The 20,936-nt window shown below is 35.1% G+C and overlaps 1 non-coding gene across 1 annotated transcript; it reads left to right on the top strand.

Annotated features, from left to right (window-relative positions):
• Window positions 1-8,469: 8,469 nt before the first annotated feature.
• LOC121206893 (small nucleolar RNA R71) lies at window positions 8,470-8,574 on the top strand. The gene has a single exon (XR_005902064.1). It is a non-coding gene; the product is annotated as a small nucleolar RNA R71 (small nucleolar RNA).
• Window positions 8,575-20,936: the final 12,362 nt, after the last annotated feature.

Consider the following 20,936-nt stretch of genomic DNA (forward strand, 5'->3'; position numbering starts at 1 on the left):
TATGACAAATTTACTCTTAGACAGGGTCTATTCCTCCTCTGAGTAAGAGCATTAACTTGAATCAATATCCTGGAATATTAAAACAAGAATTAGAACACATAATTAAGAACAAGTTAAATATTTATCATACAATTCAGATAATAATAACAAGATCCGTCATAAGTTTCATTCCCCATAGGTATTTAGGGGGTTTAGTTCATACTTATGAAAGAAAACATCTCAAAAGCATAAAGATAACAAAACATAAGAAAACCCAAAACTCCTGAAGGAACTTGAAGGGAGATCTTCAGTCTTGATGATGAATCCGGCTTCTGAGATGGGTCAATCGGCTTTCCTTGAGTAATTCCCTACTTCCTACTCCGCTTTCCCCTCCTAAGTGCCTCCTTAGGTGTTTAAATAGGCTTTATTATGCCAAAGAGCCCTCAAAATTGGCCTTTTTCAAATAGGGTTATGCTTGGGCTCGGCAGGGACACGCCCGTGTGACACGTCTGTGTGCAATTACTCCAGCCCGTGGTCAAGGCTGCTGAATAGGCATGGGTGTGTAGTCTACCCGTGTAAGTCGTGCTTCGCTCCTGTCAAAGAGACACGACCGTGTGACATGCCTGTGTGAGGAAGTCCAGGCTGTGTTGATTTCCCATGTGGGTCTATTTTCTTTGTTTTTGGCCCGTTTCTCGCTCTTTTTACTCTCCTATGCTCACCTAAGTATAAAACATGAAATTAAAGAATTAGGAGCATCGAATTCACCAAATCTAAGGAGAAATCATTAATAAATGTGTTTAGCATGGGATAAAAATATGTATAAATTACGGCTTATCAACATTAGTCACCAATATAACTATGATCTGCCAATCCTCTTATTCTCATTACACTTACTCTCTTATAATCACTTTTAAGGGATTAAGGCAGAGTTACCGTACCATGTATATAGAGGTCATTCCATAACTTCCTATGTATAAAGGAAAGGCTAAATTGTGCTCTAATACCACTAATTTATAACACCCTCTACTCAACCTGACCACCAAGTCCTGGAATTGAATGCCACGACAATCCAAATAACTTAACACATATTCTTTCTAACCTAAACACGATCATATATAGCTTATGTCCTCAAATTTCCACCCCAAAATTTATACACACATCATATTAGTTCTAATTTCTTACAATTGACAATTTATTTATCTAACTTTTATTTGTGATTTACAATTTGGTCCATTTAGACTTGATCAACCCTAACCCTAAGGTAGGACCTCCATGAGAGCCCCTTTATATGCATGAACAGCTGCTAAGCTTTACCTAGTTCCCAGCAAAGTCTAACCTGATCCCTCTTGATTTTTTAGTCTTATTTAACTTGGATTCAAGCCAAAACTTTCTCAGTTTGAAAGAGCTTAGCAAGATCCGCATATAGAATTTAAGGAAAATTTTGAGACTTTTAGCTCAGAATTAAACTCCCTAATAGTTGCATTCATTATTTTTGGCAGGCAATGCTTGGCAACTATGACCTTTACTAGATTTCAATTTCATCACTACCTTGGAGTACTAGTGCTCACAACACAACACCATAGTACTCTCTCCGCCATTCTATTCCTTAAAGAGGCTTCTTTAAACATGCAATTCCTGCTTTTGGTAGATCAATAAGATCTCTACCATTTTCATGGTCATGTCGAACCTTCGCTTGCCACTATCCTCTAATGAACATTATTGTCCAGTTAGCCTTAGGCATGTATTTCCTCCCACGAAGACCCTTATTTGTCTTTTCGATCTTTCAATAGACTCTTTGTTGACTTACCAGTTTCTAATTACGTCCTACTACAACCTAATTTGTGTCTATTTGAATCGTGTGAAGTCCACAACTTCCTTGGCAGATGCAATTGATTTCCACTACATATACCTCCCTCTAAGGATTCTTTTCCTCTTTTTTACCCTAATCGGGTTGACATATTTCCTTGGCCCTATTTATCATTGCTTTTGGCGAATTATTTCATTAACCTAGTGGTGTGTGTTTCTCAAACGCAACAAGTTCATTCTTTCTTGTGACTTTCACACCAGACACACCGTGAACTGTACTTCAAACTATAGTGTCCCTCTTGGTATACTAATCTACGAATTTCCTTAATTGTGATCCCTATTTTTTGAGTTCTGGTGGACTTCCCCATTTTTTATTATCCCAACAGACTACCCCGTGTTTAATGTCCCGACAAAATACCCTGTAATTAATGTCCTGATGGATTACCACGTATTTACTATCCCAACGAACTATCTTATAATTGTTATCCCAATAGACTATCCTGGTTGCCATGGTCGAGCTATGGTCTTACACGTTAGACTTGTTTTGAGGTGCCGCCCCGTAGAACCTTATTACTGTTGCAGTGTCACCCCATAGGGCTTGCTAACAGTCGTCGTGGTGTTTCTCTATGGAACCTATTAATTGTCAACAACAATTCATCTCATATCTAACCTTGATGCTCATACACCAAAATGTCCCACTTGCAAGGCCCGGAGCTTCACACATCATGGTTGTACTCAAAATCACCGTATGGTGGTATCTTAACTAAATTTCATTTCCCTGTTTATCTGCCTATTCTGCCATTTCTTCATTCTTAAAATTGGTGCTCAAACACCGTAGTGTCCCATCCACAAGGCCCAAAGCTTCGCAAATCATGGTTTGCACTCAGTAATACCATATGGTAGTATCTAACAGAAATCCCTATTTTTAAGTCCTAACTTCATCTATCTCGCCAACACTTTTCACCACACTATACATTACATTACTCAAACATATCATACAATCTATCATTAAACAACCATCACGCCAAATTATCTATCATGTTCTACCATAAAACAATTAGCAATTAGCTGGTGAAAGCTCACATAGTATTAGATGCACAGACACAACCTTCTCTTTCTTCAAGCATATACACACCATATCTTAGGCAACCTCTGTAAATTTTCAATATGATACATGCAAGTCATGCAACACCATCTATCATCTAAAGTCAAGGTACAGAAACTCACCTTATTTCCTTATCCTTGACAACTTAGCTTATCTGAATGCCAGAGCCTCCTTTTTCTTGGCAGCTAAGCACGTTAATCATTTATCAATTAAACTAAAAGTGTTTAACCCTTAAAACTCAAAATCCATCATTATATAGAAGCTTTTAAGAGTTCTTACTCTACTTCTTTATTCAATCCACGAGTACAGAGATGTAAAAAAGCTTACCAATTCCTTAAATTCTCTATTACAAGACTTCAATTTACACGACTACTACGCCATTTAGAGCTTCCTTTAACTAAATCATGTTCTTTTTCAGAGCGACTGAAGAAGATGATTCTTTAGAGTGAAAATTTGGTAAACAGAAATGAGAAAATTTTATCTCCGCTCACACCTATATATATACACCTTTAGCACGATTTTCACCGATCGTCTCTACCATTCATCTTTAACCATTTTGTCTCCCACTTTGGAACTTGCCAATTCCATCCTAACCGAACTAAGATTGAAATCCAAATAATCAAAATTTGGCCAATATAATTTCTGAATTTCCCTGTGGAGTTTGGAAAAATCACTAATCCTTTCAATTTAGTCCTAACTTTCTTTAAATTTTGGGTCAATAAAAATACTCGGGTGTTACACAACTCTTAAACTTATTCCAAGTGCACGGAAATCACATTTGAAGACATATTTCAATCCTATTTCTAACTAATATGCCTCAAGGCACCTCTATCACATTTAGCTCAAAATGAGTCATTTTAATTCATTTAAACATTTTACACCAAACATTCATTCCATTTAATAATTCATCCTTGTACCTATCTTCACATGGATCAGGTAGCATCAACCTTTAAGCACATTCCATAATCTAGCATTATATTACATTTACACAAGATACACAACCAATTTGATTATCAAATTTGTGACCACAATTAAATCATATTAACAATCCTTATTGAACAACAAGTAACAAAAAACATGCAGACATTAATGTTGGGGTGTCAATCAGGTTAATAGCAAAGAGTCGATTTAAAAACAAATGAATTGATTCAAACATAAGATAATTGATTTAAACATAAAAACAATCAATTTAAACATTTTCTTATATAGATACTTTATCATGGATTTGATTCACAACTATTTATCCTATAACACAACAAACTAATTGTAAACCATTATCTAAAACATTCAAAATGACAACCCTAGGTACATGCCAATTTACATAAGCAAAATAGAATAAAAAATTTAGGGAGTCTGAGGCCTCGATTGGATGCTAAAGTGAGACATAAAATATAGTTATGACCCAACCTGCGCACAAAAAGTAAAACCCCGCGACAAGTAAGAAAAGCCTTATATATTTATACATTAAGATGGTATAATAAAACCATTCAATCTATAAGCATTTAGATTGGTGGAAGAGTTCTATGTCGTTAGGTTTCAATATGGTTTTGATCATCAACTTCTTTTCTTTCACCTTTCAAAATTCATGAACATTTTTTTTGCATCTTGCTTTCGCTACGATTTTCGAAGTTGTAAATCCATATTTGGTTACTTCTTAATGTCATCTCAGATTTCCTGACAACAATAACTGGCTACTCGAGTTGCCCGAAAATGATCACCTGCCACCTTAAGTTGCCCAGCGATGATGGCTTACCACCTAGAATTACCGGACAACGATGGTTTTATAATTCATTTATATAATCCCAGATTGCCCAACAACGATGACCTACCACCCCGGGTTGCCCGGCGATGATGGCTTTGTCAACTCTAGTCCACTAATACATTGATCGCCTTCACCTCTTATCATACGACTGAAGTCAATATATCTTTGTATCTTAATTTCTATATTCACACCTCTTCTATCCAAATCGTACCGAATTGAAATATAATCCAACTCCATAATCAAGCATCTATTCAATTTGGTACTTGTGTCGATATTCAATTGTAAAAATCTCAAGTGGTTTCACTTGTCACCAAACATTTGATCATAGCAGTATACAATATATAATATTGTAAAAATATGAAAAGTAAATAATTGTTAGACCATAGAAACACTTATCGAAACTCGAACTACTCACCACAGATTTTTTGCTTTCCACGTTCCTTTTGATGCTTCCACCTCGTTTTTATCTATGAATATTAATATAATCATGTATAACATAACTTTTCACTCAACTCACACTTAATTGTAAAGTCATACATCTTTTGAAATTTATTCAATTTAGTCCCTATAATCAAGACTAACAAAATATTCAATTTAAAACTCAAATATTCAAGTCGATTCCTTTATAGTCTCATGTTTCTCATTTCTACCACAAATTTTGGAATTTATGCATTTTAGTCCTTGTTGCACAAAATAATTTAGTACTTTTTTTATCTCATAAGCTTAAAATCTATCCATTTAATACTTGAAACTTCAAGGATTAATCAATGGTATCACTCTAAAACTTTAAAAATTCTGGCAAATAACACACTGGTCAGCTAGATTAAGCTCTCGGGATTCAAAAAACATAAAAATTACAAGAAAATGACTAAATTGCACTAACCAATTTAAGGCTTTAAATTAGAATCCCTAAGGTCAAACTTCTTTCTTTCTTCTTCTTGTTTTCGGGTTGCATGACTGAAAATAAATAGGAAATTGTTTTGTTTCACCACTTTCTACATTTTTTCCCTTTTTTATTTATCTTTTATTTATAATCTTAATTAAACTAAAAATTTACAATATAAATGTAAGCTTTAGTTAAAAATTAGCCACAATAATACTTAGATGGTATATTTACCATAATAGTTCCTATCCTAATCTCTAATTATTAAATTCCTTAGTGTTTGAAATTTTATAACTTTTACGATTTAGTCCCTTTACCATAATTAAACTCTAATTCAACAAAATTGCCTATAAAAAATTCAATTTACCTACTATATAACTCCGTAAATATCTAATAACATATTTACAGATCCATTTTATGGAAATGAGGTCCCAAAATCACGTTTTTTGACACTATTGATTTTTGGGTTGTTACATGTTCTCTGAGTTATTGGGGATTGGAACGATGAAAATGTGCAAGTGTACACAATCGTTAACAAGTAAAAAAGTGATAAGTAAATGTCAAGCTATCGTACCCACTGGGACAGTGAAAGAAAAATGTTTATGAAATTTAAATCAAACACTTTAGTGATTGAAAATATTGATTTTGAGGAAGTGATTTAAAAAAGTAAAACTTAACTAAGTAATTAACTAAGGAAAAATTAAAAGTGAAAATTTTAATGCACGATTTCAGAAAAACTGGGTTTGAATCAAGATGACATAATTGTGTTGGATTAATCACAATCTTTAACTTAGAATTACTAAACTCATGCTCATGTTGTTACGAATAATTTCATGGCAACTTGATAACTTGCTAACTAGTGCACATACATGCTTATTAAATTAAACAATCTCTTGAACATTTTCCAATGTCAATTCAAATGATTAATCAATCTTCATAAGCACATATAAGTTTAAGTGAAGTAACAACATATACCTATATTGAAACATTTTAATCACAATAAACTTGCAAGTTATGCAAGGCTAATGTATTGTTTAATACCATCACTAACTTAACCTTCAGCTACCTTAGAATATTAAACATGCACCAATTAAGTACTGTGTTCATTAATTACAATTTCATTCCTTTTAAATAATTAATTCAGTTGTTACCTTACAATTATAATGCAAGCATAACATAAACATGATTTTAGTAATTTAAGTGAACAAAGTGCAATTAATCCAATATGAATTTAATTTAAGTCATTTTAATTAATTGCAAAATAACAACACAATAAATATTCATCATCATGTTCATAACATAAACAAGAAAATCTAAAGAGAAAGGAACTAGAAAGTAACCCTGGTGTTTCTCTATAGCCAGACTAATACGCTCCTCTTCTTTTTTTGCTCGTTCTGTTGATCAAGGTATGTATGAAAACTTAAATCTTCCTAAACAAAAATGAATGGTGGCTCTTTTCCAAGAGGGGAAATCGACAAGGAAATTGACAAGGGAAATGGAAGAGAGGAAAGAAGAGACGTGTGGGAAAATGAAGGTGTGTTGAATGAGGTAACAAATAGGGTATTTATAGGTGGGAGTGGCTGCTAAAAATAGAAAATAATTAGCAGCCATACACTCTTCCTCGGTCAGCCACAAAAGGAGCAATTTTGAATAATTCAAACTTTGTAATATTTAGCTTTGGGCAAATATTCAAAGGCATGAAAAGTGGAGGGGTTTGAATAGAGTTTAAAGAAATTTTAAGGTTTGTTTTACAAGTAATAAAATCAGATAAATAACCTAATTAGGTCAGCTTATTCGACGGGTTTGGGCTTCCATTTCTCTTGTTGGATCAGTATTCTTTTATCAACACAATTGGGCGACTTTCTCCTTTAGGCTTTATATTACACTTTCTCCTTTAGGCTTTATATTAATTTTTAAACCAATTAACTTTGGATAAAAATTAAATATAAAGTACATAAAATAATCATCATTTGGACCATCCTTGGTTGGAAAAAAATTCAGCCTTGCTCTTTGTGCACTTGATGCAAAAATTACCTAGCGATTCAAGCCTTTTTAGGTGTCTGTCAAGCCAATTTTCACCTTTTCTACAAAACTATAAAAAATAAACCAAATTTGTGAAAAATTATTATAAAAATAATTAAAATTCAGCATGTTAATAATTTAAGTGCAATTTAGCTATTTTATAATTAAAGTATGAATTTTGACAAAATTTACTACAAAACTGCATGAATTAGAGCTCAAAATATGCTTTAAAAGTTTATATATTTTTGTGTTTCTAGGGATACTCTAGCAATTTTTCTTTTGTAACATCGTCATTAACTGATTCATCTGGTTGCAAAGGTAATCCATTAAAGATTCGATTCGTCCACATGTAACTTGGACTTGTCGAATGTCTAGCTTCATTATTTGCATCCCCCCTTTAATCGATCGAATCTTTGACCACATGCAACATGGTTGTTTCCCATAGATCATTGTTGCAATGATGGAGTTTAGTAAGAAGGGTTTTTTTGAGTTTACGTTTGATTTGCACCTCATTGTTTTCCTACCCATTTAAGGTTCGAATGATCCCTCCAACAAGAGTTGTAAGTATTTGAATATGGATTTCCACCCCGATTACCTTTCAGGCTTGCATCATCGAGTTTCAGTATTTGGCTTCTCTCTCATCGGTTTGACAGCCGATTCCAAATGGTTAAGTTATTCCAAAATTTGTTGATATCGATCATCTACATCATAGCTTTTACCGTTGGGTGTTTTGATTTGTAAATGAATCTTTCATTGGGCCACATATATGAATTCATAGCCATATCGTCTATGATTTTATAGGCTCATTCATAAGTGTGAAACATGAGAGATCTTCCGGTCACTCTGACTAGGCTGGATCTGATGTTATCGTCAACACCATTATAAAATATTTGGATCTAGAGCCACACTTATAATCTGTGGTGTAGGCACTTCCTTAGCATTCTTTGAAGCATTCTCGTGCTTTGTACATGGATTCACCTTCATATTGTTCAAAATTGGTGATTTTTTGCCTAAGCTAAATGGTTCTACTAATCGGGAAAAATTGATAAACAAATTTTTCCACTAGATTGTTCCACGTGGTAATGGAAATTGAATCTAACGAGTCTAACCAATCAACTACATTATCACACAAAAAAATGGAAATAACATAATAAGCACAACATCATCGAATATTCTGTTATACTTGAAGGTGTCGCATAGTTGTAGTAACCCCTTCAAGTGCTGATTCGGGTCTTCCACCATGTATCCTTTAAATTGCAACATATTTTGGATCATCTGGATTGTGGCCGTCTTTCGCTCAAAATTATTGGAATTAATAGTTGGCCTTTCTATGCTACCTTGCATCGCATCTAGTGTTGGTAAGGCATACTCATGCAACGTTCTTTAATCCATTGGACTTCTTCCCAGATATTTGTTTGTTGCTCTTGTGGATTTTCAAATAACAGATTTTCCTAGGGTAAATTAATTTTCACGGATGGATTTGATTAGTTGCTCTAGATCTAGACGTGGCTTGATTGGGTTGATAGAGCTTCAGGTCATAAACAACCTACAAAATTAAAAAGAAATTAAAAAAATTTTTAAAAAATCGTATCAATAGGCTTAATGTTCCTATTTTTCTTATTAATTTGTAAAGATATTTTCTAGATCTAATGTCAAAACCTCCCCGATAACGGCGCCAATAACTTGACTGCCTATAAATGTGTTATCATTTATAGTATAAATATAACACTAAAAATATATTAAATTAAATCGATGGTGTCCTCAAGTATAAGGATCAAATTATAATATAGTATTTATGTACAGAAGAACAAAAGGAAGTATTTCGAGGGTCGCACCTAAGGGAGGATGGATTAAATCCATAGAAAACTTCTTTATAATAATAAGTTTAACTAATACTAATTAAATTCTATATTACGATGGATCATAAAAGATATGAATAACAGAAATTAAAAAAAAACTAAAATAAATAAGCAATAAAATTAACAAACAACTAAATCAATTAAACCACTCAAGAAGATTAACTCATTTCACGGGTTGTAATTAACTTCAAATTAGGGTTCCTATAACATAATATAAAATAATGCATTTTACCATAATCTCGTGATCATAATTCACTTCCATCACAAACTTACCTTGAAATCGTCATTCCACGAATTATTAATCATAAGCTTTAAGTACATACCTATACCACCTCATAATAATTTCATACTTATTCTCATCATCTTCGTACCTAATAAACCACTCGGAATAATAATATCGGATACTCGGGAAAACCCTGCACACAAGGTGCCATATATGTAGCCGTTACTACCTCTATCTCATAACATATATTTGCTCGCTCTCGAGCTATTAACGGGCCTGCTCACACAAGCTATCAGTCAAGATGTAGCTACAAGGTGCTGCCCACACAAGCTGTCAAATAACCGCAACATATGCTAGTATACTCAGCCACCAGTAGGACGTACAGGACCAGCACCCGGATCACATAACATAAAACCCTAGTGACATGTCACTTGTATCCTAATCTATTCCTAAGGTTCAATTAGGATTTTTCGCTTGTCGAAACATCATCGAACGTGTTCGTAGAGTCATTTACACAATTCATGAAGTATTAAAGCATTTAAAATACAATTATACTAAAGCTTATTTAACATACGAATTTACCTCGGTTACAAAAACGACCAAAGGGATCTATTTGTCAATTACTCTGTTTTTCCCCCGATCTAGACCCGAACTTCATTTTTTCTTGATCTATAATACCACATTTAACTTATTTAATCATCACATTATTCAATTTAGCCTAAAAACACATTATGGAAAAAATTACATTTTTTCCCCTAACTTTTCAACATTTTACAAATTAGTCCCTAGACTTGTAAAATGAATTTCTTTCAATTTCATCACAACCCAAGCCTAGCCGAATATTATTTGTACTCATAATTGTCCACATTTTTCATTTATTCACACTTTTCTACACATTTATAGACTTTTACAATTAAGTCACTATTTAACGTTTTTTATCAAAAATCACTTTACAAACGTTGTTTAACTAACAATGAACATGCATTTTCTATCATCAAACATCAAAATACAAACATATTCGATATGGGTGAAATTTTAGACTTTAACTTTCTTTCAAATTAGTCCTTGAAATAGCTAAATCTAGTTACAATGATCTCAAAAATATAAAATATCATTAAAAATAGGACAATAACAGACTTACAATCAAGCTTGAAAGCTTGGCCAAACACTAGCTATGTCTTCTCTTGCAATTTTCGGCTATGGGGGACTAAATTGAAGAAGATGAACACTTTTATTTGTTAATTTTGTCTTTATTTACCAAATTACTAAAATACCCTTAATGCATAACTTTGAAATTTCACCAAACCATGTCCATTTTTGTCCATCCTAAGGTATAATGGTCTAATTTTCATTTAAGGACCTCTAATTAAAAGTTCATAACAATTAGACACCTTTAACTTATAGAATTCAAGTTTTGCACCTATTGCAATTTAGTCCTTCTAGTCAAATTAGGCACCCAATCGATAGAATTTCTTAACGAAATTTTTACACAATTATTTTCGCATGTTGTAGAACTAAAGAAATAATAAAATAAATATTTTTAATTCGAATTTGTGGTCCCGAAACCACTGTTCCAATTTAACCCTAAAATGGGCTATTATAACTCTCCCCCTTTAAGGATTTTTGTCCCCGAAAATCTTACTGGAAAAGAGGTTAGGGTATTATTTTCTCATAGCTTCCTCGGGTTCCCACATAGCCTCTTCGACCCCATGTCATTGCCACAAAACTTTCACTAGAGCTATGTTTTTATTTCTTAACTATTTAACCTCTCAACCAAACACTTTGATCAGTTCTTCATTGTATGTCATATCAGGTCGAATCTCAATCTCTGTTGGGGAAATTTCATGCGAAGGATCTGATCGGTATCATCACAACATCGATACATGAAACACGTTGTGGATCCTCTCAAATTTTGACAGCAAAGCTATTCGATATGTCACTAGCCTTATTCTTTCAATAATCTCATACGGCCCAATGAAACGCGGACTGAACTTGCCTTTACGACCAAATCTAAGAACTTTCTTCCATAGAGACACTTTCAGAAACACTTTATCACCAACCTAAAATTGGATATCCCTCCGTTTCAAATTCACGTACGATTTCTATCGATCCGAAGCTACTTTCAAGCAATCACGAATTACTTTCACTTTCTTCTCAGTTTCTCTAACCAAATCAACCCCATGAATTCGTTTCTCATTAAGCTCAGTCTAGTGTAATGGAGTTCGACACTTGCGACCATACAATGCTTCATACGGTGCCATCTTTATACTTGATTGAAAATTTTTGTTACAAGCAAATTCGACCAACGGTAGATATCTCTCCCAACTACCTTCGAACTCTAAAACACAACAGCGAAGCATATCTTCGAGAATTTGAATCACTCTTTCAAATTGACCATCAGTTTACGGATGAAATGCAGTACTAAAATTCAACTTTGTACCCAACGCTTCTTGCAATTTCTTCCAAAATCATGACGTAAACCTCAGACCTCTATCCAAAATAATAGAAGTAAGCACTCCGTGCAATCTAACAATTTCAACAATGTACAATTCAGCTAGTTTGTCAAGTGAATAATCGGTATGTATCGGAATGAAATGAGCTGATTTTGTCAATCTATCAACAACGACCCATACAACATCTTTCTTCTTCGGAGTCAGAGGTAACTCTGTTACGAAATCCATCGTAACTCTATCCCATTTCCACTTGGGTATAGTCACAGGCTGAAGTAAACTTGAAGGCACTTGATGTTCGATTTTCACTTGTTGACAAATCAAACATCTCGTTACAAACTCTGAAATGTCTCGTTTCATGCCTGATCACCAATACACTTTCTTCAAATCATTATACATCTTTGTACTTCCAAGATGAACAGATAAACAACCATTATGTGCCTCATGAAGAATTTTCTCAATCAGTTCAGTATCTCTTGGTACACAAATCCTACCTCAAAACCTTAAACAATCATCGAATCCCATCTGATATTCTGAATCACTATTCGATTTGCATTGAACTCTTTTAGCTTACAACTCATTATCACCTTTTTGAGCTTCGCAAATTTGCTGAAGAAATACCGGTCTAGCTTTCAACTCAGCCAAAATAGATCCATCATCAGATAAAGTTAACAGCGTATTCATCACCCTCAAATCAAACAAAGTATTTTTACTTAAAGCATTTGGGACTACGTTCGCTTTCCCAGGGTGATAGTCGATTACTAATTCGTAGTCTTTCAACTCGAGCCATCTCCGTTGTCGCAAATTCAAATCTTTCTAATTCATCAAATACTTTAAACTCTTGTGATCAGTAAAGATGTGACACTTCTCACTGAATAAATAATGTCTCTAAATTTTTAATGCAAACACCATAGCGGCCAACTCTAAATTGTGCGTCAGATAATTCTTTTCATGCGGTTTCAACTGTCTCGAGGCATAAGCTATCACTTTACCCTCTTACATCAACACACAACCAATACCGTTCAATGAGGCGTCACTAAAAATCACAAACTCTTTTCCCGACTCAGGTTGTACTAATACCGGTACCTCAGTCAACAACGCTTTCAACTGTTGAAAACTCTTTTGACATTTCTCAAACCAATCAAATTTCACATCTTTTTGTAACAACCTGGTCATAGGTGTAGTAATCATCAAAAATCCCTTAACAAAACATCGATAATATCCAGCCAAACCCAAAAAGCTTCTAACTTTGGATACACTTCTCGGTGGTTTCCAATTAATAACTGATGAAATCTTACTCGGATCAACCCGTATACCTTTCGCTAAAACAATGTGTCCCAAAAATCCAACTTCTCGTAGCCAAAACTCCTTTTGCTAAATTTAGCAAATAATTTCTTAACTCTCAAAGTCTGTAATACAATTCTTAAATGTTCGGCATGCTCAGAATCATCTCGAGAATAAATCAGAATGTCATCAATAAGTACAACCATGAACTTATCTAAATACAGTCAAAAAATTCGATTCATCAAGCCCATAAAAACTGCAGGAGCATTTGTTAATCCAATTAGTACAGTTTATTAGTTAAAGTTTCCCCTGTTACACAGCTCAACTGATCTGACCTCTGTTCATTACGAATTGAATTTCTCTCAGTATAGAATTCAAATAACCATGAAACATGTTTCATTTAAAACTAGACTCAATAAGGAATTTAGGCATATAATCTATATTTCTTAATTTGTTTTGTAAAATTTCTAATGATTTTTCAAAGTTGCAACAGGGGATTACATAGTCATCCTGAGCAAGTCTCACACAATTGTAAATATCTTAAAATATAGAATTCCTTTGCTTGCCCTGTTTCTTTTATATGAAAATAGACTCATTAAGCTTTAATTTCTCATGCAACCTCTAATTAAATTCCTTCTATTTTTGGTGAATTTTCAAAATTACGTCACTGCTACTGTCCAAAACAGTTTTAATGCTAATTTCATTCTTTCACACATTCTTTATACTAACCTCATTTTAACTTACATATATATATACTACAAATCATTTTCATCACATTTCATACATCACAAGTGCAGGTCTATGACTACAATGTCACCACAAAACCATCCCGTTGAACAATTCAGAATAATTCTCGATACTTGATAGTTTCAGCACACAGCCCCACAATCATATCTCATTTAATTCGGCTCTCTTGTACACATGGTGAACACTTAGTACCACTCATGCGACCTAGCTTATTTATCTCGTAGCTCTCTTGTCTACATGGTATCCTTCACTTGGAATCGCTCATGCGACCTAGCTACATTTATCTCTTACATAGCTCTCTTGTCTACATGGGATACATCCCGTATCACACATGTGACCTAGCTACTATATAGTATCTCGTAGCCTTCTTGTGCACATGATGTGCACTCGGCACCATACATGTGACCTAGCTACGCTCCCTCTATTTTATTCGATTTTTCCGAATGTTCAACCGGGATTTCTCTCTCTCTCTATTATTTATTTCCATTCTTTCAATAATCGATTTATACTTCAACATCAGCTAATATATATATATAATAGGCTGAAATATAAAAATGTAAATGAAATTAATGTATTATTTACATACAAACTTACCTCGGTGCAAAATATGGGAATTTTGCAATTTAGTCCAAAACATTCTCCTTTCCTCGTTCGAGGTCGATTCCATGCCTTTCTTGATCTATAACAACATATTTAGCTCATTTAACACTCAAACTATTTATTTTAATCCAAAAATCACATTATACAAAAATTACATTTTTGCCCCTAACTTTTACAAAATTACAATTTTGCCCCAAGGCTCGAAAATTTAATTTCAGCCCTTATTCTTATGTTTAATGACCTACTGATCATTTTTCTCTTCTATGGCAACATCAAATTCTCACTCTATCACATAGTTATGAACAATAGGTATTTTTATCGATTATGCCGTTTTGCTCGTTTTCATTAAAAATCGCTTAGAAAAGATCGTTCCCCTAACTTCAAACATTCATATTCTACCATAAAACAAAAAAAAATACATGCCTATCATTCATGGGTAAATTTTTAAACATAAACCCTAATTCGAACTAATGGTAGAAATAAGTAAACCGAGCTACGAGGATTTCAAAAATGTGAAGAACATTAAAAACGGGCTTGAATTCACTTACTATGAAGCTTGAAAGTTGAAGAAACCCTAGCTATGGAGGAAAGAAATTTTCGGCAGCAACTAATGAAGATGATAACCAATTTTGTGTTAGTTTTCCCATTTTATTTCATTTAATATACAAATGACCAAAATGCCCTTACTACTAAACTTTCAAAAAAATTCCCTCCATGTCCAACTTTTGTCCATAACTTAAGAATGGGTCAAATTGCTATTTAAGACCTCCTAATTAATATCTCAAAGCAATTTTATACTAAAAACTTCTAAAACACGAGTTTTACAATTTATTCGATTTAGTCCCTATTTTCAACTTAAGCGCGAAATGCACAGAATTTCATCACGAAATTTTCATGAAATCATGAAATCATATCATAAACCCCAAAATAATTATAAAATGATTATTTCTATCTCGGATTTGTGGTCACAAAACCACTATTTCGATTAGGCCCTAATTCGGGTTGTCACAATTCTCCCCCCTTTAGAGATTTTCATCCCCGAAAATCTTACCGGTAAAGAGGTTCGGGTACTATTTCCTTATAGCTTCCTCGAGTTCCCACGTAGCCTCTTCTATCCCATGTCTATGCCACAATACTTTCACTAAGGCTATACTTTTATTTCTTTACTGTTTAATTTCTCGAGCCAAAATCTTTATTAGTTCCTCCTCATAGGTCATATCCGGTCGAATCTCAATTTCTGTTGGAGAAATCACATGTGAAAGATCAGAACGATAACATCGCAACATTGATACATGAAACACGTTATGAATTCTTTCTAACTCTGCCGGTAAGGCCAACCAATATGCCACTGGTCCAATCCTCTCAGTAATCTCGTACGGCCCAATAAAACGCGGACTCAACTTGCCTTTTCGGCTAAATCTCAGAATCTTTTTCCATGGTGACACCTTCAAGAACACTTTATCACCCACCTAAAATTCAATCTCTTTTCTTTTTAAATCTGCATATGACTTTTGTCGATCTGAAGCAGCTTTCAAGCAATCCCGAATTACTTTTATTTTCTCTTCGGTTTCTTTAACTAGATCAAATCCGTGAATCTGTTTCTCACTAAGTTCGGTCCAATATAAAGGAGTCCGACACTTACGACCATACAAGGCTTCGTACGGTGCCATTTGTATACTTGACTGATAACTGTTATTGTAGGCAAATTCAATCAAAGATAGATATTTCTCCCAACTACCTCCAAATTCTAAGACACAACATCTAAGCATATCCTCGAGTACCTGGATTACTCTTTCTGACTGACCATCTGTTTGTGGATGAAACGCGGTACTAAAGTTCAATTTTGTACCCAAAGCTTCTTGTAACTTTTTCCAAAATCTCGAGGTAAATCTCGGATCTCTATCTGATATTATAGAGATAGGTACTCCGTGTAACCTCACAATTTCAGCAATATATAATTCGGCTAATTTATCAAGTGAGTAATCTGTACATACTGGTATAAAGTGGGATGACTTTGTTAATCTATCAACCACTACCCAAACAGCATCCTTCTTTTTAGGAGTTAAAGGCAAACCGGTTACAAAATCCATGGTAATCTTGTCCCATTTCCACTCAGGCACCATTACCGGTTGAAGTAATCCTGAAGGCACTTGATGTTCAGCTTTTACTTGTTGACAGATCAAACACTAGGTTACAAATTCAGAAATGTCCCTTTTCATACCTGGCCACCAATACAACTTCTTTAAATCATTATACATTTTTGTGCTACCAGGGTGAACTGATAAACAGCCACTATGCGCCTCATGTAATATTTTCTGAATCAATTCATCATTTTTCGGTACACATATCCTGTCTCGAAACATCAAATAGTCATCTGGTCCAACTCGAAAATCTGAGTCGTAACCTGATTCACATTGAGTTCTCTTGGTTCGCAACTCACTATCGTTCTTTTGAGCATCACAAATCAACTGGAGAAATAACAGTTTAACCCTCATCTCTACTAAGATTGACCCATCATCAGACAATGCTAACCCCGTATTCATGGCTCTCAAAATAAAAAGAAATTTCCTGCTCAAGGCGTCAGCAACCAGATTTGCTTTTCCTGAATGATAATCAATCACTAGATCATAATCCTTTAATAATTCAAGCCATCTCCTCTGTCGCAGATTCAAATCCTTTTGATTCATCAAATACTTCAAACTTTTGTGATCAGTAAAAATTCGGCATTTTTCACCATACAAATAATGTCACCAAATCTTCAAGGCAAAGACAATAGCGGCCAATTCCAAATCATGTGTAGGATAGTTCTTCTCATGCGGTTTTAACTGTCTCGAAGCATAAGCTACCACTTTACCCTCTTGCATCAACACACATCCAAGGCCTGTCAATGATGCATCACTATAAATTACGAACTCCTTTCCTAGCTCGGGCTGTACTAAAATTGGTGCTTCAGTCAATCGTGCTTTCAACTTTTCAAAACTCTGCTGACATTTATCAGTCCATTCAAACTTAACATTCTTTTGCAACAACTTAGTCATAGGAGAGGCAATCATAAAAAATCCCTCAACAAAACGTCTATAATACCCGGCTAAGCCTAAAAAGCTTCTAACCTCGGATACATTCTTGGGCAGTTTCCAATCAACGATCGCAGAAATCTTGCTTGGATCCACCCGAATACCATCACCTGAGACTATATTCCCAAAAACCTGACTTCACGAAGCTAGAACTCACTTTTACTGAACTTAGTAAATAGTTTCTTTTGTCTCAAGATCTGCAATATGGTTCTCAAGTGTTCGGCATGTTTAGACTCATCCCGAGAATAAATTAGAATGTCATCTATAAACACTACTACAAACTTATCCAAATATGGCCGAAAGATCTGATTCATTAAGTCCATAAATATAGCTGGAGCATTTGTTAAGCCGAAAGGCATCACAAGAAACTCATAATGTCCATACCTTGTCCTAAAGGCGATTTTCAGCACATCCGACTCCTTAACTCTTAACTGGTAGTAACCAGACTTCAAATCAATCTTTGAAAACACTGTGGCCCCCTTTAACTGATCGAATAAATCATCAATCCTCGACAATGGGTACTTGTTCTTTATAGTCACCTTATTAAGCTGACAGTAATCAATGCAAAGTCTCATTGAACCATCCTTCTTTACGAACAATACAGGAGCACCCCAGGGAGAGAAACTCGGTCTCACAAATCCCTTGTCTGTTAACTCCTGCAACTGAGCCTTCAATTCTTTTAATTCAGTCGGAGCCATTCTATATGGAGCAATCGAGATCGGTGCAGGACCCGGCAACAAATCAATGGCAAACTCTATCTCTCTGTTCGGAGGTAACCCAGGCAATTCCTCTGGAAATACATCTGGAAACTCACAGACTATTGGTACTGATTCAAACTTCAGTTGAGGTAACTCAATATTCATTACATAAGCTAGATAAGCTTCACACCCTTTTCTCATGTATTTCTGTGCAGACATGTGCGAAATCACCATAGGAAATTTATTTGATTCATCTGTTTCAACCCACAAAATTTCTCCATTTTCACATTTCAACTCTAGTGTTTTTTGTTTACAATCTACCTTGGCATCATACAATTTCAACCAGTCCATTCCCAAGATAACGTCAAACTCATCAAATGGTAACAGTATTAAATTAGCCGGAAAATAGTGACCTTGAATCATTAATGGGCAATTCTTGCGAAACCTTGTCAACTAGCACATATTGGCCTAAGGGTTTGACACTTTAATCGTAAACTCAGTAAACTCAACAGGCAACTTTTTATTAGATACTAAATTCATGCAAATATAGGAATGAGTGGACCCAGGATCAATCAATGCAATAACAATAGTATCATAAAGAGAAAATGTACCAGAGATGACATCGAGAGATGATGCATCTTCTCGGGCACGTATAGCATAAGCTCTAGCAGGTGCTCTAGCTTCTGATCTTGCCGTTGAATCTTTCATCGCAGTTTTACTGCTAGTCCCACCTCCAGTATTTCTCGGTGGTCTACCTCTACTAGCGGTGGTATTCTGTCTAGCACTCTGAAATCTTTCTTCTTTAACTTTCTCCGAAAAATCTCTAATAAAATGCTCGCGAGAACCGCACCTGAAACAAGCTCGCTCGGTTCCCCAACACTCACCATAATGTTGCCTGCCACACTACTGACACTCTGGCTTTCTAGGTTGCACATTACCCACACTTGCCACCGAAGTAGCTTGAGCTTTAGACCCCGAATATGCTCTACCACGATCTCTGTGTGAATCCCCAGTTGAAACTGTCATTCGAGGGTTTGTCTCTTTGGACCTCTTTGATTGAGATTGAAATGGCTTGCTTATCAGCCTTTTTCTGGCATCTCGAGCCTCAATAGCAGCTTTTCTTCTTTCTTTGTTCAATTCTTTGGCTTTAAGAGCTCGATCAACCAATACTACAAATTCTTTCAACTCCAAAATTCCTACAAGCACTTTAATGTCCTCATTGAACCCATCTTCAAACCTTCTGCACATAATGGCCTCGGTGGACACACATTCTTGGGCATACTTGCTGAGTCTCACAAATTTGCGTTCATACTCTTCCACAAACATCTTGCCCTGTTTCAATTCAAGGAACTCCTTTCATTTTTTATCAATAAATCGCTGACTTATGTATTTCTTTCTAAATTCTTCCTGGAAGAAATCCCAAGTAACTCTTTCTTTCGGCACCACTGCTACCAAAGTCTTCCACCAGTGGTAGGCCGAATCTCTCAAAAGTGATACAGCATACTTTAAGCACTCCTCGGGTGTACGTGAGAGCTCATCAAATACACGGGTAGAATTTTCAAGCCAAAATTCTACTTTCTCAGGATCATCATCGACCTTTGCTCTAAACTCTTCGGCCCCTTGTTTTCGAATCTTGTCAACCGGAGGCTTGTTCATTCTTTCCAAATCTATGCCTTGAGCAGCTACAGGAATCGCCTGAGGTATAGGAGGGGGTGGAGGGGGTTGAGCATTTGGATTTGCTCGAATAAATTCAGTATACCAATTGTTCATCATTTGGAGAAAGGCATCCCGAGCCTCAGCCCTTGTCTCAATGTCTCAGGTCTACTTTCCACAGGCGCGGTCCCTTGTACGGGTGCCGGCGCATTACTAGCAGCATCATCAGCCGCAGTTCCTTCAGGATCCATTACTATATTAAAACAAAACACAGTTTAGAATAATCTGGAGTCACCACACTATCACAATATTTTTATGGCATGTATAACTAGACTTTTACACACACTTTATTAGTCCGAGAACCGACTAAACCATAGCTCTGATACCACTAAATGTAACACCCCTTACTCGTATCCGTCGCCAGAACAGGGTACGAGGTATTAACAAATTATAGTATATACTATTAAACAAAACCCAACAAAAATATGACGTGCAATTTGATCATTATAACATATGCCATTAACAATACAAACCAACTTCAAAGGCTTCGTACAAAATGATTAGTTTGATACTATAAGTAGTAATTTGAACCTAGACAATTATGACACGTAACAAAATAACTAAGTCTGCTATACATGCCATATTTCAAAATGTTGAGTTCAGATACCAAGAGTATTGATAGTGCGGGCGGATCTTCTACGATCTCTGACTCCTGTGCTAGCTGGACGGCACTATAAGACAAAGGAGAGAAAAGAAAGTAAGCTTATAGCTTAGTAAGAAAGTATATAAAT

The sequence above is a fragment of the Gossypium hirsutum genome, chromosome A09 (assembly GCF_007990345.1).
Source record: "Gossypium hirsutum isolate 1008001.06 chromosome A09, Gossypium_hirsutum_v2.1, whole genome shotgun sequence".
In the NCBI taxonomy this organism is placed as follows: domain Eukaryota; kingdom Viridiplantae; phylum Streptophyta; class Magnoliopsida; order Malvales; family Malvaceae; genus Gossypium; species Gossypium hirsutum.